Here is a 27,192-nt window from a genome sequence, read left to right as displayed (position 1 = left end):
CTTTTTCAAATAGTTGTGTGAATGTTTGCAAAGGTATGGGCATTTTTAGAATAATACTAGCAGTATTTCCAATTATTCAGCTATTACTATGTTCCTAAATGGAGAAAGTCATGCAGTAAATATTGAATGCCAACTATGTGCAAGGCACTCTCTGCTAGGTGGTACGTATACAGTAGTGACAGGACAGCTTTTATGGAGCCTGCATTTTAACACACAACTAATTATTCAATTACATTTTAAATGAGTGCTATGAAAGAAAAGTAGAGTGATTTGAATATATAACAGATCTGACTTAGCCATGGGGTCAAGAAAGTGATATTTGAGCTGAGTGTTGAAGGATTCATAAGAATTAACTATGGGAAGAGAAGGGACAATATTCTGGCACAGGGACAGCAAATGAGAAGATGCTACAGTCAACAGGAGTGTGAAGCCTGCAAGAAAAAAAAGAAGATCCTTATGACTAGAGCTCCGAGAGTAAAGAGTTGATAAGAGACAACTCTGGCAAACTAGTCTATCCATCAGTAGGACTTTATTAAAGTTTTAGAATTTACCTTAATAACAGGAAACTATAAAAGCTAAGGAGGAACACAGTGTGACACATTTTTCAACCACCCTGACTACAGTGAGGAGGATGGATGCAACTGGGAGTGGGGGAAAACTGAAGGGAAGAGACCATCAAGAAGGCTGTTTAAGTAATCAAGATAAAGAGATTGTATCTACAACTAGTGGGGTGACAGTGGAGATGTAGAGAAGTAGCCGCTTCAAGAAATACTTAAAACTAACATCAACGGGACTTGGTAATCAAGTGGACATAGGGATGAAGGAGGAAAAGGAAGAAAAGCTGATGCCCAGTCCCCTAGCTTGGACTACTGGGCAAATTGCATGCTGTTGCAGTTCGCATAAGGAACATATGAAAAGGTCTACCATTGAGGAAAAAGTCACAAGGACATTTAATTGATGACAATATACAGCAATGGCTCTGTTCCTGGCACTGTTCTAGGTGCAGTGGACATATAGATGGTACGTAAGATAGATAGATAAATAAGCTGATTGATAGATCATATCAAGTCTGTGAGATAGATTCTATACATTCCCCAGTTTACTGATGAGGAAACAGAGTCCCAGGGAGTTAAGTTGCTCAGTCATACAGTTAGTAAGTGCACAGTCCCTCAACCACTGTATTCTGCATCCTACTTCTATTGAGTTTTAGTGGGTTTATCAACTAGTGGATTCATAGGTCTGGAATTAATAGAAGCCTGGGTTGGAAAAATTGTAGCATAAGAGAACATAAGGTTACATTTCAGAATTAAGAACATTACTTGATTCAATTGATCCTTGGAGACCAAACACTCTTTATCCAGAATAAAAATGTGAAATGGAGCAGATTAATGTTGGAGCTCTTCCCAAAGGATTTTCTGTTTTATTACAATAAGGACCTCAATACTTCTACACTTCACCTATAGCAGTTTCCCCCGTTTACAGGTATGCTGTGGGTTCAAGTAAACAGATCTCAATCTCAAGTTTCCCTTATAATTAGTTCTGTGTCTTTGGAAAAGTTGCTTTAGCAGTGGGAGACTCAGTTTCTTCATCTATTAAATGAGGATTTTTTTAAAAAACTGCTTTTACACTTACTATGATGATTATATGATATAACATAGATACTAGACTAGGCACTATATTTAAAAAGTGTTGCCTATTATGCTATCACTCTACAAGATGAAAATATTATAACAAGGCTATAATTATTTGTCTTATTTTACATTAATTGAATTATAATGCAGTTGTAATAGAACATAAGCTGAATAAAGGAGATAAAATAGTCTCCACTCAGCCTTCCATTTTTGGCACCTATCCAAGAGCCTTAAAGCCAGAAAGGAGGATGTTCAGGAGAATGGGGAAGTGTGTGTGACTACCTTAATTCTTACACTCAAATATTAAGAGCATTTAAAATTCTTTGTGCTAAAAAACTGGATACATATTCCACCCACTTACCACCACAAAAAGAACTTAGAGCCATGAGGGCTGTACTAACTTGTACCACACCATTTTATCTGAACTCTTGTGGTAACATCAACCTTTCATGGAGGAGGAGCAAGCAGGATTTGTTAAACAGAAAAAGCAAGAGATTCTGCAGGAACTTAAGTGCTTTTAAAGCAAACATTTGAATCACAGCAACAGAAGCTCACTTTTTTAAATTGAGGCTTTTCATTTTACCTTCCATTGCATGTTTATTCACCAGCATGCTGGAATTACGAAATTTTCAAGTTCTTATTTAAATGCTTGATCAGTACTATGAACCCAGTGCTATAAGAATACAGACTTTTAAAAAATAGAATAAATTCCTTAATATACTAAGCTTTGACAACTGAAAAGAATTTTGTTAAAATGTACTAGCATTTTCTCCATTTGAAATGGGAAACACATGGGAAAAAGTGAAAGTTGAGGAACTGGAAAAACAAAAGTAGGAAAGGATTTATTCATTAAGATGAATAAATCTTAGCACAATGACTACAGCCAGTCTGAATCATTCTTCCTTTGCATAAACATTCTGGAGTTGTAATAATGGCTCCCACCCTCAATACCAGCTTGAAAGAAAAAGAGGTTAACTTCTGTTAAGTACTGACCTTGTGGCCAGTTTCTCGTAACACTTAAACACAGATTAACAGAGTGAATTCATGTAATACTTTTTAGTGATTTGAAAAACAATGTGTTTTATAAAGTTGAAATCAATCATATGGGTTTATATGAGCCCCCACTATTAATAAGCTTTGTATAAACTACATTTTTTTAATTTTTTTAATTTTTATTATTATGGATACATAATAGTTATACATATTTATAGGGTACATATGATATTTAGATAAAAAGATATAATGTGTAATGATCAAATGATAATTGGGGTATCCACTACTTCAAGCATTTATCTTCTTTTAGTTAGGAGAAGTAAGGTCTAGTGTTTGGCGGCTTAATAGGGCAACTATAGTTAACAATAATTTACTGTATATTTTAAAATAACTGAAAGAGTTGAATTGGAATAAACTACACTTTAAAGTGACAATACTTGCTACTAGTTGGATAACTAAAAGTCCTGAATTCTTGAGCAAATTTCCATTGTCTGGAACCATAGGTTTCAACCTACAAAACCTGCCAATTATGGGTGAAAGGGATTTCTGCCTTCCGGACCATGAGGAAGCAGGAGAACTTAGCCCAGGAGTAACAGAAAATGGGCAGGAGCTATGTGTGTAATTGATCCTTTTAGAGCTGACTTTCAATTAATGAATTATTCCCATTAATGTGAAGCAACAGTAATAATAGCCACAGAACACAGGCCCAGGAGTGGAACCATCCAAATCACCAGTTTCCTCTCTGCAAAGTGATTGGAACTAAACCATTGATTTTTCCAACTGAGTGAACATCCAGGGGTTCTTAGATTTATCAAAGGAAGGATTATGCTACAGGGAGAAAATACAGGTCATTCTTGAGCTGTTTAATTTTAATTATAATTTTAAAATGTTTTCTACGCCAACCTTGTATTGCAGGTTATACTGTAAATGCTTCATCAACCTCTCATTTCCATTAAACCATTTTCAGTAGAACAGCCAACTGCCATTACTTCTCGATTTGCTTTCTTATGACTGCTGCCACTTCCATCCCCTAAAATGTATCAGGGAAGAACTGGCTATGGCTTTATTCCTTGTGGGTTGTGTTTCAAGAGCTCCTTTATCTGAAGGTCTGAAAGCCCTACCAGAAAAATATCCTTATAATATACTTTCTACAGAAAAGGAAAAGAGCAGTGGTGAAGCACTTAAAATATCAAACAGTGGGTATAAATCACTCAGTACCTCATCCCCTTTTTGCTGATGTAAAGTCCATAACCATGGCAACAAGGATTAGAAATAGCAACCTATGAAAAACACTGGGTTTATTGGAGCACATGGAAGTTTTAGTTTGGTTTTCAGCCAAATCTTGAAGAAACAAATCTTTGACTAATACCTACATACTATTTTTATCACTTTTGAGAAGTAATGTCTAAATTATGGATTAAGGGGAAATCATTTTTTTCCACTTAATAATCAAAAACATCGTAAGCTGATATTGCAGGTAGGGAACATTAAAAGGCTCTCCTTGCTTGTCCTCCAGTCTTCTAACTCTAGACTCCCTAATGTAGGTGTTTGACAACAAAATATTATCAATTATCTGTCCTGATTTGTAGATTTAGTTGCATGTCGAACTCTGATTTTTTTAATTGATATCTCTCTCCAACATACAATTTTCAGACTTTTATTATTCACAGGCAAAACAGGTTTGCCTTAGATATGAAGAGAGGGCTAATGATAATTTATTCTATAAATTAGATGTTTCCCTATGTTTATTAAGCTCCTTCTTCAATAAGCAGTAAATTGTAAAGCTCAAGGATTCAGCTTCAAAGATAGTATACTAGAGGGAGAAAGGATCTGTGATCAGGAAAGTATGAGTGTGATGAGACTATAACCCACGAGGGGCTGACATCTCTCCCCATTCATCATTCCCATCTTCATTTACTCATCCTTCAAGGCCTCACTCAAAACACATGTCTTCTATGAAGCCCTCCAGGTTTACACTTTGCAGTTGATCCTTATCATTCACAGATTCAGTATGTGCGAATTCACCTAGCAGCTAACATTCATTTGTAACCCCAAAATCAATACTCACTATGCTTCTGAGGTTATTCACAGAAATGTGCACAATGGCACATTCCCAGCTGAAGTCAAACAAGGCAACATTGCCTTCTTGTTTTAGCTCTCATATTATAAACAAGTACCCTTTTTGAGATCTATGTAATGGCATGTTTTTCGCATGTTTGTCCTTTTGTTGGTGATTTTGTTGTTTAAAGGAAGCCCAGAGCACAGTGCAGAAGTGCTATGTAATGATCCTGAGCACAAGGAGGCTATAATGTGCCTTACAGAGAAAATGTGTTCGATAAACTCCAGACATCAGTTGTGCTGCTGCTGGCTTGTGAGTGCAATGTTAACGAATCTACAATGTATATCAAATATGGTGTTTTTAAACAGAAACACACATAGAACAAGGTTATTAATTGATCAGTTGACAAAAAATGTTGTAATCAGAGGATCACAGGAACCTAACCCTGCATTTCCCCTAGGAGCAATGCTTAATTGCTGAAGCAATTAGCTTCAGTATTCCCTTATTCATTGATTCTGACAACTTTGTAGAACAGAACTACTGAAAATAACAAGAATCAACTGTGGTTTAAACTCAGATTGCACTCATTTAAAACTTGTCTCTACCTCCTAATTAGCCCCTTATTATACACAGCTTTATATTCTAACTGTTGGTATTATACCGCCGAGGTCTTCTTTATTTTTGCTTTTTTTTTTTTTTTTTTTTTTTTTTTTTTTTTTTTTTTTTTTTTTGGTGAAACACAGTCTCGCTCTGTCACCCAGGCTGGAGTGTGGTGGTGCCATCACGGCTCACTGCAACCTCCACCTCCGAGTTGAAGCAATTCTCCTGCCTCAGCCTCCTGAGTAGCGGGGATTACAGGCACCCACCACTATGCCCAGATAATTTTTGTATTTTCAGTATAGACAGGGTTTTGCCATGTTGGCCAGACTGTCTCAAACTCCTGACCTCAAGTGATCCACCTGCCTCGGCCTCCCGTGCTAGGATGACAGGCATGAGCCCCCATGCCCAGCCTGTTATGTGCTTTTTTTATATATATAAATAATAAAATAATAATAATACCAACTCAGTGATGGAGCTCCCACTATGTCGAGTTACTGAAAGCTTTAAAAACATGCCGTTTGTGGGTGATTCATTTCCCAAATTAAATGGCAAGCTCCTTTTCTTCAGGGACCTCATCATTTTTAACGCGTAATATTGTTTAGCACACAGGCAGGACCATAAAACTTGTCAAAAAATTAAAGTGGTTTTGTTGTTTTCATTCTTGTCATACATTTCATTAGGTATTTTTGAAAAGTGACATTGTCCAAGTAAATTTTCCATCGTGGTTAATAATTAAACTGATAATCGCATTTTTCATCCCTATTATGTATTGACCACTTACGATTTTTAAACAATGTTTAGTGCTTTATATACAGAATCTCATTTTAATCATTAAAACCACACTATTAAACTGATACACAGAAAATTTAAATAGCTTTCTAAAGTCATAGCTCCTGAGGGATAAAATTGGACTTGAATGCAGAGGTTCTTACCTGTTTCAGGCAAAGGCCCTCTTAAAATAAGTTTCTTAAATTTCCTGTAAAAGACCAGTTATAATAATAATTAAAACTTAAAGTGCTTACTGTGGGCCAAGTGCTATCTAAGCAACTTTCAGAGATCAATTTATTTAATCTTCACAACGGCTTATAAAATCGATATTATGATCTTCCTTTTATAGGTAAAGACCCTGAACCCTGAAAAATTGAAGTCTGCTCAAGGTCACACAGCTAGACAGTAAGTAGCAAAGCCAGGATTCAAACACAAAATACTCTGTCTCCAGAATCTGGCCCTTAACCATTTCACAACACTGCTTTCAACCCATGGATATACTTTCTGAATCTGTTACCATATAATGACAAAAAAGCAACTCTAAATTTATTAAATATATTAGGTAAATTTACATCTCATTAACCATAAAAGCAGCCATATGTGTTTGAAATATAGGAGTAAGTGAATGTGAGAGAGTTGTTGTTTATTCTACAGACTATGGTTGGTGATGAAACACGGTTTGGGTCCATCTACCATTGGCAGAGATGTGCTTCCAACTGAACTAACCTCCTAGCATCAGAACCACTGGCCATGGTTATTGCCACTTTCACAATTTTGAGGTTAGACAGGCCCAAACTATACTCAGCTCCATCGTTTACTGCTATGGGATGCTAGGCAACTAGCTCACCTTCTGAAGTCTCATTTTTCCATACCTCTCTTCAAAATGATATAATACTATCCAGCTCATAGACTTGTGAGAAATAATATAAAATATATAAAGAACCCAGCACAACAAATAGTAAACAATCAATAAACATAGGTTCTGACTCCAAGAGACACTTACTCCTCCTCTACCAGATTAGGGCACTTGGAGATCAAGATTAACTCAAATCAAAGAGAAGCTCACCCTTTGAACCCTGAGATTTGAACTGCTAGCCACCGACGTATTTCCACAGAAACAGCTCCTGTCCAACTAGAGAAAGAAAGCACTACCCAGAAAACCAGGACAAATAACCCAAAGAAGTAGCATATTGTGGTGGTTAACCATCTAATTTTGGAATTGAAACAGCTGAGTTTTCATCCAAGCCATGATTCTAGCTGCTTTATGGCCTTTTGTAAATTACATAATTGATCTAATCCGTGTGTGTGTGTGTGTGTTTTGTTTGTAAAACAGAGTTCCTGTAATGATTATCAAGCTAATATTTCCACAATCCTGGGACATGGGAGGTGGTCATGTTGAGTAACAGGGGCTGTGTGTCTGCCACTGTCTGTATTCTGTCCACTTTCACCTTCAACAGGGAGCGAGGTTCCCCCTTTGCACCTACAACCACATGCACCTGAATCCCCCATCCTCTCTCAGGACTGTTGGATGATAGGATGTCCACAGGTGATCCAGGCTTGAGGAAATCGGCACTCTATGTCCCTTCCCCATCTGTTCCCAGTCTTCACGTACCATGAGAACTCCTTCTTCCCCTTCCTATCTTTATAATTCCACTCCCTTCACACCTCCCTCTCTCCAGCTTCTTCTGCATGCCTCTACTCCCTTCCCCCAACCTCGAGTCTAATTTTTGGACATGAAATTATGATCTTTAAAAAGGCAGCAAAATCTTTCTGTCTCACACTTAGGCTAGAGATTTCTTTGAGCATTTGTTTCTGCTTCCACTGGAGACTAAGGTTATTCCTAGGATACCAATAAGAGAGTAAAAAAGATCAATCAACAGGAAACAAACAGATACATCCCTGCCTCCCACATACATGTATAGCTGTAGGGTAAACGCATCTAATAGCAATAACTTAAGCATACCCTGAGAATGACCTTGTATGGCAGAGGTACCTGAATGTGTTCTAATCTAAAGGATCCATGAGTGGCCAACCCAGAGATTCCTTCTTTGTCTATGAGGAACATCTGAGCCCCAGCCCATCCTGTGAAACACCAGCCACACAGCAATTCGAGGCCTGACTTTTGGGTTGAATTAAGGTTGCCAGGTGAAGGTTGTTAGGGAAAGAGTGCTAAGTGAAAATGCTTTATGATCTGAAAGCAGTTGCAGTTCTTCTGCCCAGCCTGCCACTACTGGACTCTCTCCGCTGTATGAAAGTCTCCAATAAAATCCTATGACTCATTTGCTGGCTCTGGGTCTCTTCTTCTGTCTGTTGAACCTGGTGCCATTTCCACAGGGGTCAATAGGATTTGGGCTTGACAATATCTAATCACATATATTCTATAAAAGCCTGCGACATGCTGGCTGCAATTCTAAATGGTGGGATATAGTCCCCACCCTCAAAGAGCTTACATGTTCTTTCATCTTTTTCTTTTTTTCTCTTTTAAGAGACAGGGTCTTACTCTGTTCACTCAGGCTGGAGTGCAGTGGTGTAATCACAGCTCACTGCAGCCTCAAATTTCTGGGTGCAAGCGATCCTCCTGCCTCAGCCTTCCAAGTAGCTAGGACTACAGGCATGTGCCATTATACCCAGCTGATTTAAAAAAAAAAAAAATTGTAGAGACATGGTCTGGCGATGTCAGCCTCCCAAAGTGTTGGGATTACAAGCATGAGCTACCAAACCCACAAAGTCACCAAACCCGCAAAGAATAGACTGTAAGCAAGGAAACAATTTAATGTATTTATTTACCTGTTTGTTGTTCCTCGTTCTCTTCCTTACAAGAATAAATAATGTAACTTGTACATAATATGCAAGTTACTTTTATAAAAAGATAATATGACCATTTCCCCTGACAAAAAAATAACAGCTAATACTTACATTGTGCTAACTACAGTGCTCAGTACTAAGTACTTTATATGCATTAATTAACTTAGTATTCACAATGACTCCCTGAAGTAGATATTCTCCCCAACTTACAGATGAGTAAATTGAAGTATTGAGACTTTATAAGATTTGCCCATGGGACAGAATAGATCGTGTTCACTAGATCTATGGCTAGATACTCTGCACCTGGATTTGTGTTAATATGCTCCAATTGAGATACCACTTCTACCAAAGTGACAGCAACTGGAGCTACTTCTTGGTTGGGTTTGCAGGAATTCAGAATCATCTTCCAGGATCCATCAGATTTTTGTAGGGCTCAGACTCATGATTTAAATGAAGATATGATGGAGACCATGATCTCTGCATCTTTTAGGTCTTTAAGGATGGCCTTGATCTCTGCCATTCTCTCCCCTTGATTCTTCAATATTATTTTATATTTACTATTTGGCTAGGGTGGAGGTGTGATTTGATAGGCTTCCAAGTGGCCTTCCTCATGGTGATAGAGCTTACTGCACAGGTCAAGGATCAATGTGTTCCTTCTGCCAATTTTCAAGTATGTGCATTCCAGTTATACATTTAAGTATCAGGGAAATGACTACAAGTGGGTGTATGGATATAGCTGATTCATTGTGAGCTGAATCTGAGCCACAGTTGCATTTTATTATCTGCTCCCTATATACTCCACTCCAACAGGGAGCCCAGGATAATTCTTTAGGTCCATAAGTATCAATGTCAACTCAGACCCATATTTAATAATTCAGTAACCCTCAAAATGTTTTAAGTGTTCTCCTTTTACCAGTGTAGAGTTATTACCCAACTACATGGCCATAGGTCTTTTCAGGGATAAACTGGAAGAAACTTTACTGAATACACTTGCTATAGGGTATAGAATCCATTCTTGTAAAGGACCTCGACTCTCATTCAGTCAAGGGGTTGCAGATATGCAAATTGGGTCAGGTTCAGAAATCGACTTTTTATTGGGGCAGCTGCTCTCTGTCCTTAGACCACTTATCCTTGATTGTATAGATCAGGAACTACCCATGTTGGATGTCTACCTGTCTTTCCCCTAAGGATGCCCTATCCTATTATTCATCTCCATAGTTCTTCATGAGCCTGGATCCCATGATTGCCATTCCAAAAACTTGTTGCTCATTATGATAATTAATCCTGTCTTGCATCTGGCAGTTAAGTAATACCACCTGGCCTCTACTAGTTTGGTATTTTCTCATGACAACTGCTGTCAGTGAGATAGAACAGCATCTCCTGGAGTGAAGAAGAGAACCACCGGTGAGCTTCTCAATGGCATGGGTGCCCCTCTCACTAGCACATTCCTCATCCCGTTGGTAAACACAAAGATGTCCCTGCAGAAAAATGTCAGCTGGTGTGTTTTCCAGCCCTATTTAGTGTCATTCCCTATGATATGCTTATTTATCTAAGCCTTTTGATATCCACTTCACATTCTGCCATGGTACTTCTGAGGTTTCTACTTCATTTAGTTGACCATCGCTTTTTCTAAGAAAACAGTGTTTGCCATAATCTCCCTGGGTTCTTGCCAAGGTATAAAATCTGGTATCACAGGAGGGTGCTCCCATACAATAAAACCTTAAACGTTCTTTCCCTGCTTTTCTAGCATTTATGCACTCCTAATGATCATGTGACTAGTGTTTGTCTCTTGGTACATAGCTCTTTTCCTCCCTTAGCAGGCCCAGTACTTTCCCAGCTGCAGTATGTTTTAAGTTGATTCTAGTTATCAGTTTGGAGGTTAGGAGGGAGGTGAGGATTGACCTGGGGACAGGAGGAGAGCTTAACATGTTACATGGGCAGAGACTTCTGCGTCATCTTCTAGTTAGGCAGGGGACAAAAGTCAGCAGGGGAGGAGAACAGCTTCTAACAAGGAAAAGTGAGCCACTTCTGCAGGACCACAGGGTTCAAGATGATCTGGGGTTTCAAGAATTTCAAGTACATCAACTCAAATGTCCCAAACGTGTGTCTCAGAGTCTCATTCCCTCCCAGCCAGAGCCCTAACTTTGGCATCATAGACTTGCTGGAGGAAGTTTATGATGGAAATGTAGATTGTAACCATACTACTACTGGCCTTGTAGATCACAGTCAAAAATTTTGACTGTTCTAAGATCAATAGAAAACTGTCAAATCGTTTTATTTGGGGAGGGAGGGAGACTGTTTTCACTTTTCTTTAATTTTTACATATTTAGGGAGTACAAGTGCAGATGTCTTACATCCATATATTGCATCATGGTGAAGTCTGGGCTTTTTTTTTTTTTTTTTTTTTTAAAGACAGAGTCTCACTCTGTTGCCCAGACTGGAGTGTAATGGTGCCATCTCGGCTCACTGCAACCTCCGCCTCCCGGGTTCAAGCGATTCTCTTGCCTCAGCCTCCCAAGTAGCTGGGATTATAGGCACATGCCACCACGCCCGGCTAATTATTTGTATTTTTTTGTAGAGACGGAGTTTCACTGTGTTAGCCAGGATGGTCTCAATCTCCTGACTTCGTGACCCACCCACCTCGGCCTCCCAAAGTGCTGGGATTATAGGCATGAGCCACCGCGCCCAGCAGAAGTCTGGGCTTTTAGCGTAACTATCACCTGAACAGTGAACATTGTACCCAATAAGTAATCCTTCAACCCTTACCCCCTTCGCACCCTCCTACCCTTTGTAGTCTCTAATGTCTATTATATTCTGTATGTTCATGTGGAACCATTGTCTAGCTTGCACTTATAGGTGAGAATACGTGGTATTTGTCTGTCTCTGAGTTGTTTCACTTAAAAAATAGCCTCCAGTTCCATCCATATTGTCGCAAAAGATATGACTTTATTCTTTTTTTAAAATGGCTGAGTAATATTTCATTGTGTGTGTATATATATATACACACACACACACACACACATGACATTTTCTTTATCCAATCATCCACCGATAGACACTTGGGTTGATTCCATATCTTTGCTATTGTGAATAGTGCTGTGATAAGCATTATGAGTGCAGATATCTTTTTTATATAATGAATTATATCCCTTTTGGTATATAACCAGTAGCGAGATTGCTATTTTTAGTTCTTTGAGAAATCTCCATACTGTTTTCCATAAAGGTTATACTAATTTACATCCCCACCAACAGTATATAAGCATTACCTTTCTCCATCATCTGGCTGGTTTTAGATATTTTAATAATAAAAAATAAAATTCTGACTAGTATACGATTATCTCATTGTGGTTTTCATTTCCATTTCTCTGATTAGTGATGTTGAGTATTCTTTCACATGATTGTTGACTATGTGTATGCCTGCTGAAAACTGTTAATGTCCTTTGCCCACTTTTTTCCTTGCTGCATTGATACTTGTAGATTCTGCATATTAGCTGTTTGTCAGATACATAGTTTGCAAATATTTTTTCTCATTCTATAGGTTGTCTGCTTACTCTGTTAATTGTTTCTTTTGCTGTGCAGAAGCTTTTCAGTTTAAGTCCCATTTGTCTATTTTTCTTTTTATCATATTTACTTCAGAGAACTTGTTCATAAATTATTTGCCTAAGCCAAAGTCCAGAAGAGTTTTTCCTTGGTTTTCCTCTAGTATTTTTACAGTTTCAGATTTTATGTTTAGGTCTTTTATCCATCTTGAGTTGATTTTTATATATGGTGAGAGACAGAGGACCAGTTTCATTCTCCTTCATATGGCAATTGAATTTTCCTAGCACCATTTATTGAAAAGGGAGTCCTTTCCCCAGTGTATATTCTTGTTGACTTTGCAAAGATGAATTGGCTCTAGATATGTATCTTTATTTCTGGGTTCTCTATTCTGTTCCACTGATCATATTTCTATTGTTATACCAGTACCACGCTGTTCTGGTTACTATAGCCTTGTGGTATAATTTGAAGTCAGGAAATGTGATGCCTCCAGCTTTGTTCTTTTTGTTTAGGATTGCTTAGGCTATTCAGACTCCTTTTATACACCATGTGAATTTTAGAATTTTTTTTTCTAATTCTGTGAAAAATGACATTGGTATTTTGATAAAAATTGCATTGAATCTGTAGATTGCTTTTGGAAGCATGGTCATGTTAACAATACTATTTCTTCCAATCCATAAGCATGGGATGTTTTTCCACTGGTTTGTGTCATCAACAATTTCTTTCATCAGTGTTTTGTAGGGTCCCTTGTAGAGATCTTTTACCCTCCTGGTTAAATATATTCCTACATATTTTTATTTATTTATTTATTTACTTATTTACTTATTGTAGCTATTGTAATGGGATTTCCTTCTTGATTTGTCCTTGGCTAGATTGTTATTGACACATAGAAGCACTACTCATTTCCGTATGTTAATTTTGTATCCTGAAACTTTACTGAATTCATTTATCAAATCTAAGTTTTTTAGTGGAGTCTTTCGGGTCTTCTAGATATAAGTTTATATCAGTGAACAGAGATAATTTGGCATCCTTTTATTCAATTTGGATGACTTTTATTTCTGTCTCTTGTCTTATTGCTCTGGCTAAGAATTCTAGTACTATGTTGAATAGGAGTGGTGCAGGCACTCTTGTCTTGTTTCAGTTCTTGGAATGCTTTCAACTTTTCCCCATTAAGTATGATGTTGGCTGTGAGTTTGTCACATATGGCCTTTATTATTTTGAGATACGTTCTTTATATGCCTACTTTGTTGAGAATTTTTATCATGAAGGAATGCTGAATTTTATTGAGGGCCTTTTTTGTATCTATTGAGATGACCATATGTTTTTTTTTTAAATTCTGCTTGTAATATATCAAGTTCATTGATTTACACATATCGAACCATTCTTACATCCCTAGGATAAATTCCACCTGATTATGGTGTGTTATCTTTTTGCTGTGCTAGTATTTTGTTGAGGATGTTTGCATCTATGTTTATCAGGGACATTAGTCTATAATTTTCTCTTTTTGAAAACTGTTGAATAGTTTTAAACAAGGGATAGGAGTGGATCCTTCTAACTAGGGCTACAGTATGAGTAATAAATTGGAGAGAGCCAGAGTAGCTGAAGATAGAGCAATTAAGAATAGGTATCCTAACATAAATCCAGGATGTAGGTGATGCCAGCTTAAGCTAGGGTAGTGACATTAATATAGAGAAAAAAGTAAACAGTTTTAAGAGATATTTAGTAGGTAATATTTGCAAGACTTGATGAGGACTGCTTGTAGGAAGTAAGGGAAGAGAAGTGAGCCAAGAATGATGCCAAGATTTCTGACTTGCCTACCTGATGAAGGAGAGTGTCATTCCAAATATGAAACAATAGAAAAAGACTGATAGGAGAAAGGAGAGAGATTATGTGTTTACTCTTAGACAGATTAATTTTAAGTTGTGTTTGAGAAGTAACAAATTGTCCATTGGATAAACATGTTTAGAGCACAGAGGACTGATCCTGAGCTGAAAATGGAAATTTGAGTGCCATCTGCTTACTGATAGTAGTATAAGACATAGGCATTAAAACAAAGTGTAGACTGAGAGGAGGAGAGACCTGGGAGCAAGTCTTAAGGAACTCCACGACTTGTTAACCTATAGAACAAAACAAACTGCAAAGAGAGAAATAAACAGAGGAAAAAAATAAGAAAACCAGGAGTTTGTTCAGGCCCTGAAACCATGAAAATAAAATATTCCAGAAAGGAGATTCAACAGTATCAAATTTGCTAAAAGATCAATTAAGGGGAGAACTGAATATATCCTTTAGATTAGAGATATATACCACAATGATGATTATAATGATTGCTGATTTTGGTGGAGTTACAGAATGGAAGCCAGATTAAAGTAGGTTAAGAAGTAGATGGGTCACAAAGAAATGCCACTTCATATCCACTAGGATGGCTAATATCAAAAGAAACAATAATTTGTGTTGACAAAAATGCAGAGAAATTGGAAATTTTATGCATTGCTAGTGGGATTGTAAAACAATGCAACCACTTGGAAAAACAGTTTGGTAGTTCTTCAAAATGTTAGTTTTCATGTGACTCAGCACTTTGGTAGTTCTTCAAAATTTTAGCTGTCGTATGACTCAGCGATTCTACTCCTAGGAATATACCCAAGAGAAATGAACACATATGCCCACACAAAAACTTGTACATGAATTTTCATAGAAAGAGTATTATTAATAGCTGAAAACAACTCAAATATTCACCAACTGATAAGTAAACAAAATGTAGTACATCCATACAATGGAATATTTTTCAGTCATAAAAAGAAATGAAGTACTGATTCATACAACAATATGAATGAACTTGAAAACATTATTCCAATAAATCAGACACAAAAGACTACATAGTATGTGATTTCTTTTCCATAACATGTTCACAATAGGCAAATTCATAGAGATAGAAAGTTTATTAGTGGTTTCCAGGGCCTAGTGAGTGAGGGGAATGACAGTTAATTGATACAGGGCTTCTTTCCGGGGTGATAAAAATGTTCCAAAATAGATTGTGGTGATGGCTGCACAGCTCTGTAAATATATGAAAAATATGGAATATCATGCCTTAAAATGTGAATCTTATGTCATGTGAATTATCTCAACAAATATGTTTAATTAAAATTAATTAAAAGTGCTGCTTTCTAAATCAATAAATGATTCAAAAATCTTCTTTGTAAAAGAGTCAAGAGGTAACATTGCCTGTGAAGAGTATGAGAGACAGGGTAACAGCTGAAGAGTAGTAAAAAGACAAGTGCCTCTTTAGCATTTTATTTTTTAAATAATTTTTGATGCATAATAGATGTACACAGTTTGGGGATCTCTATGGCATTTTAATATAGGAGAGGACATTTAGGACAGTAAATGAGTCTATTCAAACAGATTCTCAGTGTGAAAGTATACCTATGGATATGAGCAATAATCATATAATGTTTTCAATTTTCCAAAGATACCTCCTTTTTAAAGCTAATGTTCATCTTTAATTATTTTCTAGTATTAGAAAGTGCACTAGATACACATAAATTTTGAGAACCAATGGGCCAGTCTTGTTATATCCCCCAGAGATACTGTATTTCTGATCCTGAATCCCATCCTGGCACCTTGAACCATTTCACTCTCCAAGGCCAATTGTAAGACTGAAATTCTAAGTGTCATCAACTTTTTATTTCCAGTCCTGATGTCCAACTACCTGTTGAGATAACAGGACTTCGTATTCACCTTTCCGTTGCTGCGAGCTATTTGCCTACCTTATGACTGAAATTGCAGCTTCCCCTTCAAAATTACATTTTGTTCTCCAGACTAAAAATCTTTGACCACAGCAGGTAGTTGCTGAGGCAATTCTTCCAGTCCGGGAGCAGGTATCCTTTCTGATCCCCATCTCTTCCCATGGTCTGTGTTCTATCTTAGTTAACTGACCATTTCCAGATGAACCCTGGGATCTAATTAATGGCATTCCTATGCTCACTTACTTAAGTTCAAAAACTCTTTGATATCTTGGACTCCTATCTCACTGTCCACAATCAGTGAATCAATCACTATAGTAGTCATTTTGACTATTTGCTAGCATTCAAATCTCCTCTACTACATGCACATAGAAAAACCACATTTCACAATTCTATGAGAGTGAGGCATGACCATATTAGTTCCTTAGATGAATAATATGGTTGCAAAAGTGATTTTCCAAAAGAAAGGGTTCAGTTGCCAGTGCCTGACTTTCTAGTTCATTCTTCTGTCACAGTAATCATAAAAGTACTTGTTGACATGGATGAATCACAAGATCAGAGCACCCCCTAATACTGAGCCAACACATGGAGGGCAACTTCTCTGAAGTGTCACCTAAACCCGCAGAGTGCTTTGCATAAACAAGAAATGCACTTACATTGTCTCAAGCACCAGAGACTTTAGGTCTGCTTACTAATAAAGCATAACTTAGCCTATCCTGACTGATACGGTCACCAAGTTCTATCAAACTTAATATATACATGTATATTTACTGCAGTTGTCATGATGGCAGAAAGCTGGAAACAACCCCAATATCACCAGTAAAGGATTAGTTACACAGATTATGGTACAATGGAATAGCGTGCTGCGCCTGGGGGAAATCATGTAATGTCACTGAAAGATGTCCAAGATATACTGTTACAATGAAAAAAAGGTTGCAAAGAGCAACAATGATCTCATTTTTGTTACTAGAAAATGTATATGTGTATATATAGAACAGTATATTTACTTAAGATATTTACCTGTAAATGTGGATGTGGCATACATACATTTCATATTACTATGTGTGGAGGGAAAATCTAAGATTTTACAAACTAAAATAGAATTACAGGATATTTTTCCCTTTAAATACGTTTTTTGTATTGTTGAATTTTTTTTTACAAGGATCACAGTTTACTTTTATAAACAGAAAAAATGTTACTAATATGACACTAATGTCTTGCCCTCCTTTCTGTCTCATGACCTTTAAGAGTTTACACATCTCCCATAGGTTAAAAAAATAAAAATTACAAAGCCAAGTAATAATATACGGTGTTATTGTTCATTTTTCTCTTTTTGTTTTGTTTAAAAATACATATTCATCGAGAGAACAGACATGATGTTCCACTTGTTTATTTCCATCCTGGAATTTAAAACAATTCAAAATTACTTTGTTGATATATTATATTCAATGTTTTCAATGCCACCTTATTTAGTTGTATGGTTGGGCTTGTTGAGAATTCTTCTTTGTGAGACTACATGAAATATATGCATTCCATGTTTGCTTTCAGCATCCAAAACTGCATTGCTTCTGGTTAACGTTTTAAAGAGGAAACAAATTCAGGCAAAGGACAAATTCATCACCCAGTTGGTAGTTTGAGGTCCAAAGCTAATTTTTTATGTACAATTTTAACAAAAAGTAGATCTATTAAAGAATAACTGATTCATTTTAATTATCTGTGTAACTTTGATTTGCCAAATGTATGGAGTATTTCCCTTTCATTAAGATTAGTACTAGCCAGGCACAGTGGGTCACGCCTGTGTTCCCAGCACTTTGGGAGGCTGAGGTGGGCAGATAACGAGGTCAGGAGATCGAGGCCATCCTGGCCAACATGGTGAAACTCTGTCTCTACTAAAATACAAAAAAAAAAAAAAAATTAACTGGGCATGGTGGCATGTGCCTGTAATCCCAGCTACTTGGGAGGCTGAGGCAGGGGAATTGCTTGAACCTGGGAGGCGGAGGTTGCAGTGAGCTGAGGTTGCACCACAGCACTCCAGCCTGGTGACAGAGCAAGACTCCATCTCAAAAAAATAAATAAATAAATAAAAGCATTAGTTCTCTTGGAGTTTAGAGATTAGGCAAGATGGCCAAATGGGAACAGTTCCAGTCTGCAGCTCCCCGTGAGATCAATGCAGAAGGCGGGTGATTTCTGCATTTCCAACTGAGGTACCCAGATCATCTCATTGGGACTGGTTAGACAGTGGGTGCAGCCCACGGAGGGCGAACCGAAGCAGTGTGGGGCATTGCCTCACCCGGGAAGTGCAAAGGGTGAGGGAACTCCCTCCCCTAGCCAAGGGAAGCCACGAGGGACTGTGCTTGAGGAACAATACACTCCCGCCCAGATACTATGCTTTTCCCATGCTCTTCGCAATCCAGAGACCAGGAGATTCTTTCGGGTGCCTACACCACCAGGACTCCGGGTTTCAAGCACAAAACTGAGTGGCCATTTGTGCAGACACCAAGCTAGCTGCAGGAGGTTTTTTTATACCCCAGCAGCGCCTGGACCGCCAGCAGGACAGAACCGTTCGCTCCCCTGGAAAGGGTGATGAAGCCAGGGAGCCAAATAGTCTAGCTCAGTGGATCCCACCCCCATGGACCCCAGCAAGCTAAGATCCACTGGCTTGAAATTCCTGCTGCCAGCACAGCAGTCTGAAGTCAACCTGAGACACTTGAGCTTGGTGCAGGGACGGCGTCCGCTGTTACTGAGGCTTGTGTAGGCGGGTTTTCCCCTCACCATGTAAGCAAAGCCACCAGGAAGTTCGAACTGGGCGGAGCCCACTCCTGCTGGGCAAAGCCTCTGTAGCCACACTGCCTCTCTAGATTCCTCCTCTCTGGGCAGGGCATCTCTGAAAGAAAGGCAGCAGCCTCAGTCAGGGGCTTATAGATAAAACTCCCATCTCCCTGGGACAGAGCACCTGAAGGAAGAGGCAGCTATGGGCACAGCTTCAGCAGATTCAAGCATTCCTGCCTCTGGCTCTGAAGAGAGCAGCAAAACTCCCAGCACAGCACTCCAGCTCTGCTATGGGACAGGCTGCCTCCACAAGTGGGTCCCTGACCCCTGTGCCTCCTGACTGGGAGACACCTCCCAGCAGGGGTCAATAGACACCTCATACAGGAGAGCTCTGGCTGGCATCTGGCGGGTGCGCCTCTGGGACGAAGCTTCCAGAGGAAAGAACAGGCAACAATCTTGGCTGTTCTGAAGCCTCCACTGGTGACATCCAGGCAAACAGGATCTGGAGTGGACCTCCAGCAAACTCCAGCAGACCTGCAGAAGAGGGGCCTGACCGTTAGAAGGAAATATTACAAACAGAAAGGAATAGCATCAACATCAACAAAAAGGACATCCACACAGAAACCCCATCCAAATGTCACCAACGTTGAAGACCAAAGGTAGATAAATTAAGATGAGGAAAAACCAGCACAAAAAAGGCTGACAATTCCAAAAACCAGAATGCTCTTCTTCTCCAAAGGATTACAACTCCTCACGAGCAAGGGAACACAACTGGACAGAGAATGAGTTTGACAAATTGACAGAAGTAGGCTTCAGAAGGTAGGTAATAATGAACTCCTCCCAGCTAAAGTAGCATGTTCTAACCCAATGCAAGGAAGCTAAGAATCTTGAAAGAGGTTAGAGGAATTGCTAACTAGAATAACCAGTTTAGAGAAGAACATAAATGACCTGGCAGAGCCTAAAAGCCCAGCACAAGAGTTTCATGAAGCATACACAAGTATCAGCAGCTGAATCGATCAAGTGGAAGAAAGGATGTCAGAGACTGAAAATCAACTTAATGAAATAAAGTGTGAAGACAAGATTAGAGAAAAAAGAATGAAAAGGAATGAACAAAGCCTCCAAGAAATATGGGACTACGTGAAAAGACCAAACCTATGTTTGATTGGTGTACCTCAAAGTGACGGGGAGAATGGAACCAAGTTGGAAAACACTCTTCAGAATATTATCCAGGAGAACTTCCCTAACCTAGCAAAACAGGCCAACATTCAAATTCAGGAAATACAGAGAACACCACAAAGACACTCCTTGAGAAGAACAACCCCAAGACACATAATCGTCAGATTCACCAAGGTTGAAATGAAGGAAAAAATGTTAAGGGCAGCCAGAGAGAAAGGTCGGGTTACCCACAAAGGGAAGCCCATCAGACTAACAGCGGATCTCTCTGCAGAAACCCTACAAGCCAGAAGAGAGTGGGGGCCAATATTCAACATTCTTAAACAAAAGAATTTTCAACCCAGAATTTCATATCCAGCCAAACTAAGCTTCATAAACGAAGGAGAAATAAAATCCTTTACAGACAAGCAAATGCTGAGAGATTTTGTCACCACCAGGCCTGCCTTACAAAAGCTCCTGAAGGAAGCACTAAATATGGAAAGAAAAACTGGTACCAGCCACTGCAAAAACATACCAAATTGTAAAGACCATCGACTCTATGAAGAAATTGCATCAACTAACTGGCAAAATAACCAACTAGCATCATAATGACAAGACCAAATTCACATATAACAATATTAATCTTAATTGTAAATGGGTTAAATGCCCCAATTAAAAGACACAGATTGACAAATTGGATAAAGAGTCAAGACCCATTGGTGAGCTGTATTCAGGAGACCCATCTCACGTGCAAAGACACATATAGGTTCAAAACAAAGGGCTAGAGGCAGATTTACCAAGAAAATGGAAAGCAAAAGAAAGGAGGACTTGCTAGTCCTATCAGAGATTCTAGTTTCTGATAAAACAGACTTTAAACCAACAAAGATCAAAAAAGACAAAGAAAGACGGTACATAATGGTAAAGGAATCAATGCAACAAGAAGAACTAACTATCCTAAATATATATGCACCCAATACAGGAGCATCCAGATTCATAAAGCAAGTTCTTAGAGACCTACAAAGAGACTTAGACTCCCACACAATAATAATAGGAGACTTTAACACCCAGCTCTCAACATTAGACAGATAAGTGAGACAAAAAATTAACAAAGATATTCAGGACTTGAACTCAGCTCTGAACAAAGCAGACCTAATAGACATCTACAGAATTCTCAACCCCAAATCAACAGAATATACATTCTTCTCAGCACCACATCACACTTATTCTAAAATCGACCACATAATTGGAAGTAAAACACTCCTCAGCAAATGCAAAAGAATAGAAATCATAACAAACAGTCTCTCAGACCACAGTGCAATCAAATTAGAACTCAAGATTAAGAAACTGAATCAAAACAGCAAAACCAAATGGAAACTGAACAACCTGCCCCTGAATGACTGCTGGGTAAATAATGAAATTAAGGCAGAAATAAATAAGTTCTTTGAACCCAATGTGAGCAAAGACACAGTGTACCAGAATCTCTGGGACACATTTAAAGCAGTGTTTAGAGGGAAATTTATAGCACTAAATGCCCACAGGATAAAGTGGGAAAGATCTAAAATTGACACCCTAACATCACAATTAAAAGAACTAAAGAAGCAAAAGCAAACAAATTCAAAAGCTAGCAGAAGACGAGAAATAACTAAGATCAGAGAACTGAAAGAGATAAAGACATGAAAAAACCCTTCAAAAAATCAATGAATCCCGGAGCTAGTTTTGTGAAAAGATTAAAAAAGTAGATAGACTGCTAGCCAGACTAATAAAGAAGAAAAGAGAGAAAATCAAATAGACACAATAAAAAATGATAAAGGGGATATCACCACTGATCCCACAGAAATACAAAGTACCATCAGAGAATACTATAAACACCTCTACATAAATAAACTAGAAAATCTAGAAGAAATGGATAAGTTTTTGGACACATACACCCTCCCAAGACTAAACCAGGGAAGTCAAATCCCTGAATAGACCAATAACAAGTTCTGAAATTGAGGCAGTAATTAATAGCCTACCAACCAAAAAAAGCCCAGGACCAGAGAGATTCACAGCCGAATTCTACCAAAGGTCCAAACAGGAGCTGGTACCATTCCTTCTGAAATATTCCAAATAATAGAAAAAGAGGGAATCCTCCCTAATTCATTTTGTGAGGACAGCATCATCCTGATACCAAAGCCTGGCAGAGACACAACATAAAAAGAAAATTTCAGGCCAATATCCCTGATGAACATTGCAAAAATCCTTAATAAAATACTGGCAAACCAAATCCAGCAGCACAACAAAAAGCTTATCCACCACAATCAAGTCGGCTTCACCCCTGGGATGCAAGGTTGGTTCAACATATGCAAATCAATAAAGTAATCCATCACATAAACAGAAACAATGACAAAAACCACATGATTATCTCAATAAATGCAGGAAAGGCCTTCAATAAAATTCAACACCCCTTCATGCTAAAAACTCTCAATAAACTAGGTATTGATGGAACATGTCTAAAAATAATAAAAGCTATTTATGACAAACCCACAGTCAAATCATAGTGAAAGGGCAAAAGCTAGAAGCATTCCCTTTGAAAACCGGCACAAGACAAGGATGCCCTCTCTCCCCACTCCTATTCAAAATAGTATTGGAAGTTCCGGCTAGGGCAATCAGGCAAGAGGAAGAAATAAAGAATATTCAAATAGGAAGAGAGGAATTCAAATTTTCTCTGTTTGCAGATGTCATGATTGTATATTTAGAAAACCCCATTGCCTCAGTCCCAAATCTCCTTAAACTGATAAGCAACTTCAGGAAAGTCTCAGGATACAAAATCAATATGCAAAAACAAGCTTTCCTATACCCCAATAACAGACAAACAGAGAGCCAAATTATGAGTGAACTCCCATTCACAATTGCTACAAAGAGAATAAAATAACTATGAATACAACTTACAAGGGATGTGAAGGACCTCTTCAAGGAGAACTACAAACCACTGCTCAAGGAAATAAGAGAGGACACAAGCAAATGGAAAAATATTCCATGCTCATGGATAGAAAGAATCAATATCGTGAAAATAGCCATATGGCCCAAAGTAATTTATAGATTCAATGATATCCCCATCAAGCTACCGCTGACTTTCTTCACAGAATTAGAAACAACTACTTCAAATTTCATGTGGAACCAAAAATGAGCCCCTATAGCCAAGACAATCCTAAGCAAAAAGAACAAAGCTGGAGGCATCACGCTACCCGACTTCAAACTGTACTACAAGGCTACAGTAACCAAAACAGCATACTGCTGGTACTAAAACAGATATACAGACCAATGGAACAGAACAGAGGCCTCAGAAATAACACCACACATCTACAACCATCTGATCTTTGACAAATCTGACAAAAACAAGCAATGGGGAAAGGACTCTCTATTTAATAAATGGTGTTGGAAAAACTGGCTAGCCGTATGTAGAAAACTGAAACTGGATCCCTTCCTTACACCTTATACAAAAATTAACTCAGAATGGATTAAAGACTTAAACATAAAACCTAAACCCATAAAAAATCCTAGAAGAAAACCTAGGCAATATCATTCAGGACATAGGCATGGGCAAAGACTTCATGACTAAAACACCAAAAGTAATGGCAACAAAAGCCAAAATAGACAAATGGGATCTAATTCAACTAAAGAGCTTCTGCATAACAGAAAAAAAGTATCATCAGAGTGAACAGGCAATCTACAGAATGGGAGAAAATTTTTCCAATCTATCCGTCTGACAAAAGTATAATATCCAGAATCTACAAGAACTTAAATTTACAAGAAAAAAACAAAAAACCCCATCAAAAAGTGGCCAAAGGATAAGAACAGATACTTCTCAAAGACATTTATGCAGCTAACAAACATATGGAAAAAAGCTCATCATCACTGATCATTAGAGAAATGCAAATTAAAACTACAATGAGATACCATCTCACACCAATTACAATGGTGATCATTAAAAAGTCAGGAAACAACAAATGCTGGAGAGGATGTGGAGAAATAGAAATGCTTTTACACTGTTAGTGGGAGTGTAAATGGTGGAAGACAGTGTGGCGATCCCTCAAGGATCTAGAATCAGAAATATCATTTGACCAAGCAATACCATTACTGGCTAAATACCCAAAGGATTATAAATTATTCTACTATAAAGACACATGCACACGTATGTTTACTGTGGCACTATTCACAATAGCAAAGACTTGGAACCAACCCAAATGCCCATCAATGATAGACTGGATAAACAAAATGTGGCACATATATACCATGAAATACTATGCAGCCATAAAAAAGGATGAGTTCATGTCCTTTGTGGGGACATGGATGAAGCGGGAAACCATTATTCTCAGCAAACCAACACAGGAGCAGAAAACCAAACACCACATGTTCTCATTCATAAGTGGGAGTCGAACAATGAGAACACATGGACACAGGGAGGGGATCATCACACATTGGGGCCTATCGGGGGGTGAGGAGCTAGGGGAGGGACAGCATTAGGAGAAATACCTAATGTAGATGATGGGTTGATGGGTGCAGCAAACCACCATGGCACATGTATGCCTGTGTAGCAAACCTGCACGTTCTGCACATGTATCCCAGAACTTAAAGATTAAAAAAAAAAAAAAAAAAAAAAAAAAAACTCTCAACAAACTAGGAATAGGGGGGAACTTCCTCAAGTTGATAAAGAGTATGTAAGACACACCAATAAAAGTTATATTTAATGGTGAGAAAAGAAAAAAATTAGTACTCTCAATAACTGTAAATTTATTAAATAGGGGATATTAATGACTTTTTTATACGTTATTAGCAATGATGTTCTCCATAGTTCAATCTAAATACTAATATATGGAAGCCTTATTTATGGTTTAAGCTAGTAACTGTGTGAGAAGTCCATATTGAGAAGGGGGTTGTTAATGGGACTGAAAAAAATATTTTACTTGTACGTACTGATCCAACCAGTGAACTATTTTAGGAAACTTCTCATTCTAGAGTCACATAAACAGCCTCAGCAGTCAGGTTGCCCAGGTTCAAATTTCAACTGTGCCATTCACTGGTCATGTAACTTCAGACAGGCTACTCTACTTATTTAACTGCAAAATGGGTGTAATAGTACCTAATCACAAGGTTATTGCGAGGATTCGATTGGAAAACCCAGATAGAGCAATTAGCATGGTGTCTGTCATTTGGCAGAAACTAGAATAAATGTTAACTACTGTCATGATGCTATTGATAGTGACATTGATCCTTGATATTGAAGTTACTACTCATTTGCTTTGTTGTATGTGGAACTTTTTTTTTTTTTTTTTTTTTTTTTTTTTTTTTTTTTTGAGACAGGGTCTCATTCTATCACCCAGGCTGGAGTGCAGTGGCTCAACCACAGCTCACTGCAGCCTTGAACTCCTGGGTTCAACTGATCCTCTCACCTCAGCCTCCCAAAGTGCTGGGATTACAGGCATGAGCCACTGCATCCATCCTGTATGTGGAACTTTTTTATTAGATGTTAGTAATACTTCTCTTAATGGTAGTGTCCATATAGCAATAAACTTTTTAAAATCAAAATTAAAAGCCTAATTTTCTGATCAAATTTTCATTTTTCCAGTTTTCCCACTTAGGTGAATAACGTCTACAATGATCTTAATGGAAAATCGAGACATTAATATCTTGCTGAATATTTGAAAGATAGTGCTAAAGATTCATTTTACTGTGTAAATTTGAGTTTACTCTCGGTTTACTGTGGAAATGCAACAATGTAGATCAAAAATGAACGAGGTAAGTCAGAACCTTTACATGTTTTTAAATTCTTAAGCATTATAGTGTTTGTGCTGCTGTAATATATCTGTCATCTCATTTTTATTGTTATTTATTGGTTTTTGGGTTTTTTGTGGTTTTTGTTTTGTTTTGTTTTTGAGACAGTCTCCCTTTGTCACCCAGGCTAGAATGCCATGGTGCAATCTCAGTTCACTGCGACCTCCACTTCCCAGGCTCAGGTGATCCTCCTGTGTCAGCCTCCAAAATAGCTGGGACTAAGACATGCTCCACTACACCTGGCTAATTTTTGTATTTTTTGTAGAGACAAGGTTTTGCCATGTTTCCCAGGCTGGCCTCGAACTCCTGGGGTCAAGTGATCTGCCCGCCTCGGCCTCCCAAAGTGCTGGGATTACAGGTGTTAGCCACTGTGCTCAGGCTCATCTCATTTTTAAATTATTACAGTATTATTTCATTGGTTAAAAGGAATTCCTATGGGCCAGGTGTGGTGGCTCACAGCTGTAATCCCAGATCTTTGGGAGGCTGAGGCAAGAAGATTGCTTGAAGCCAGGAATTCAAAACCAGTCAGACCAACTTAGTGAGAACCCATCCCTATAAAGATAAAAATTAAAAATTAAAAAAATTATGATTTAGAAAATTATATTATTTATAAGGTGTAAATAATGCTCCATATAGCATTGTTTCCCAGAAATCCATTTAACACATTTTTTTGTTCTTTAAAGGATTAATTCTTTACCTGCCTCATAATATCATGACTATCAGATATGTTTTCACTAAAATTTTACTGAAGTTAGTTTAACGAATATCTACAGTCTCGGAGGGGAAAATTCCATACTGTAAATCATGGTTTCAGAAACTGATCCTTGGAAGCTTTTCAGGGGTCGAGAGTTCTCTGTGGATTCTTTTTTAGTGTCATGTGTTTACTTACATAAAAATAAGATAATTAAAAAAGAGATTGAGGATCATTTGAATGATCTTATAACTGAATACCGCCGCTCAGTTTTTCTTTCTGGGTGTCTGCTTATATTTATGGGTACACTGTCAGCAAGAAGTACTGCTTTGTCATTGCCTAATGAGAAAGGAATGAAAATATACTGAATACCGAAATGATTTATCTGGGCCAAGTAAAGACAAAAATGGTATCATGGCAGGTTATACAAAGATTTCCTTATTATGCAAGCTTTTTAAAAGGTGGTAAAATTGAGCCATTATAAGATTTTATAAGTACATCAAACCCAAAAGATTCTATGCTGTAATAGTATTCATAACAAGCAACAATTTCCTTTCGGCCACATATCTATTACATTAATAAATGTCTCAAGTTCATATTTTATTGGTTTGTAGTTTTGTACATTTATGTTAGATT

At 37.9% G+C, this 27,192-nt stretch overlaps 1 long non-coding RNA gene across 1 annotated transcript in view; it reads left to right on the top strand.

Moving 5' to 3' along the window:
* The window catches only part of LOC114671065 (uncharacterized), an 82,883-nt gene extending 57,171 nt beyond the window's left edge, over positions 1-25,712 (top strand). The window contains exons 2-3 of the long non-coding RNA XR_003720965.2: positions 6,401-6,456; positions 25,660-25,712. This is a non-coding gene — a long non-coding RNA (uncharacterized LOC114671065). The remainder of the gene's footprint in view (positions 1-6,400; positions 6,457-25,659) is intronic.
* Positions 25,713-27,192: the final 1,480 nt, after the last annotated feature.

The sequence above is a fragment of the Macaca mulatta genome, chromosome 11, assembly GCF_049350105.2.
Source record: "Macaca mulatta isolate MMU2019108-1 chromosome 11, T2T-MMU8v2.0, whole genome shotgun sequence".
NCBI lineage: Eukaryota > Metazoa > Chordata > Mammalia > Primates > Cercopithecidae > Macaca > Macaca mulatta.
The sequence above is the reverse complement of the archived record's forward strand: the minus strand, read 5'-3'. Positions and strand labels throughout refer to the sequence as shown.